This window comes from Myotis myotis, unplaced genomic scaffold, assembly GCF_014108235.1.
Source record: "Myotis myotis isolate mMyoMyo1 unplaced genomic scaffold, mMyoMyo1.p scaffold_m19_p_4, whole genome shotgun sequence".
Taxonomy (NCBI): domain Eukaryota; kingdom Metazoa; phylum Chordata; class Mammalia; order Chiroptera; family Vespertilionidae; genus Myotis; species Myotis myotis.
This window is the reverse complement of record NW_023416346.1, coordinates 67592207-67594480: the sequence shown is the minus strand read 5'-3', so window position 1 is coordinate 67594480 and position 2274 is coordinate 67592207. Positions and strand designations below refer to the sequence as shown.

Sequence of the window (2274 nt, the reverse complement as noted above, 5' to 3'; positions counted from 1 at the left end):
ATTATTTATCTGTTCTGTTTCATCTTCCCTCCACACTGTGGCACTCAAAACTAGCACCCAAGAGCCAAATCCCACCTTGGCCCCTACTCCCTCCCATTGTTGGGGCTGGCGCAGACGCTACTCCAAGCCAGCACTGAGGAGCACTACAGTTGTGTAGCAGCTACCAGCCGGCTCCTAATGAAATTGCTAGGGATATAGACAGTAATCTATCTGTGCCTTTGACAAAACATGGCACCAAATCACCACACACTGTGTTCCTCTTCCCTTTACTACTCCAGAGTTGGCAAGCATTCTTCTCTTGGCATTAACCATCGAACTCCCACACACATCACCTAGGGAAGATTTCCCTTTACAGAATCACTTGCTTTCAAATCACAGAATCTGGTTAACATATAAACTTGGGCAGAGAATAAGGGGAACATATGCCAATTAAAGAATTATCATTGGGTTGTTTATTTACTACCATGGATTTGTGGTTTCAAAGCGGTGGTTGTTTTCTGTCATCTGTGACCTTAGGGGCCTATGTTGTCCTTAACCGGTTCACAGAGTACACTCTTGTAATCTGAGGAGCCCTCCTCCTCCTCCTTGAGTGGGGACATGACTGAAAGGGCAGCCATCAGGATGGAATAGAATGTGTTGTATAAACACATCACCAAATCATACGGTAGATAATTTGGGGTTCTGGTAGACAGGACCCCTGTACCATTGGTTCTGGGAGTAGCTGTGGGCACAGACATGACATTCCTAGATTGTTCCCTCCCCACTTGGGCCACCTGGCTCACTGGGGCACTGGATTCCCCTGGCACTGTTTGTTCGTGAACTGAAGACCCAAAAACTTGAATGACCAGATGCTCCTGGGTCCCCAAGCATCCGGGGCTTTCCTCTGGGCCGTTTGGTCATATTCTCTGGTGCCTTCCTTGTGGTGAATCTGTGAGTGTCTTTTAGGGGTTATCTGCTTCCTTTTCTTTGGAGGTGTTGCACAGGCTCCTGGCCAAGCAGAAGTCATCTGATTACCGTTTGTCTTAAAGTTCTCCACAAACCAAGGCTTGTCTCTTTGAAAGCTGGAATTGCAGTAGATCTGAAACAAAATGAATCACTTTAGTCATATTGGGAGAAAATATAACTATTTGACTTTAACAGGCCTCTCAGAGTCTTTAGTCATCCCTGCATGTTATCTCTAAAGGGCTTATAGTTTCATATGAATATCTATACTTCCTTATCATTTGATAGTCTCATGTGAAAAAAAGTTATCCCCTGAAATGAAACCCTTTCATTATATCATTCTTTTTGGTCTATTAAGAAGATGTTCCAGTAACAGATTACATGAGAAATGGGAGGACTTTCTACATTACCATAATCTTGTTCCCTGGAGAGTAAACTGAAGAGTCACTTGGGCATATTTTGATGAATCCATAGAGGTTCATCAGGAGGATGAAAGTCTTCAGGCTGTTTGATTCAAAGATCTTATCTGCTCCCGGAAGGCAAAGAACTTCACTCTAGAAAAGATACTTGTCAATGATCACGTTGTCTCCACCTTCATTCCAGTGCACAGGCATGAGGGTGTTGTCTTCCGCTATCCTTCCAAGCTTTCTTAGGAAGGACAACCCAGAAAGAAGATTGTTTCCTTCCACATTGGTGGTGCCTTGATTTGGGTCCTGTGGTTGCTGGTTGTTTTGTGGTCTTGCATCTTGGCTCCCCACTTGGTCCCTGTGTCTCTCCAAAGCCTCCCTAGGACCCATATCTGGATCTCGGGATACATCATATTGGACCCTTATTGGTAGCACTATAATCTCTGATGGGGCCAGCTTGGCTTCTTTCACCTCATTGATACTCTGACTAGTCATGGAGCTGCTGCGTTTGCTACTGGGATCTTATCACTGAACACCAGAGTCAGAAATGCCTTTGGTCACTGCAAGTATGCCCAATATACACTGTCCTCAAAATTCTATCGTTGTGGGGCAACCAGCTGCTTAAGTCAGTCCTCTGTACTGGTCATATGATGTCACAAAGGTGGCTTACAGTTGGTTTGGAGAGTAGGTCCTGGCCAAGTGTGTGTGTATGAGGGGAGGCGGATAGATGGGTGTAAGGCCCTGAGCTTCTCTAATTTTGGAAAAAAGTACAGAAAAATAGGGTTCAGAGTTGCCAGAAAGGGCTCTCATCTGCTGCCAGGCACATTGTTTTATGTTGCTAGGCACTGCATGGGATTAAAAGTCATGATTCTATCTCCACTCCCACATCTACAGATAGGGGAGGCCTGTTGATGACCTCTTTTCA

At 45.0% G+C, this 2274-nt stretch overlaps 1 pseudogene; it reads right to left on the bottom strand.

Moving 5' to 3' along the window:
- Positions 1 to 512: 512 nt before the first annotated feature.
- On the bottom strand, positions 513 to 1844 carry LOC118653447 (annotated as a pseudogene).
- Between the last annotated feature and the right edge of the window lie 430 nt (positions 1845 to 2274).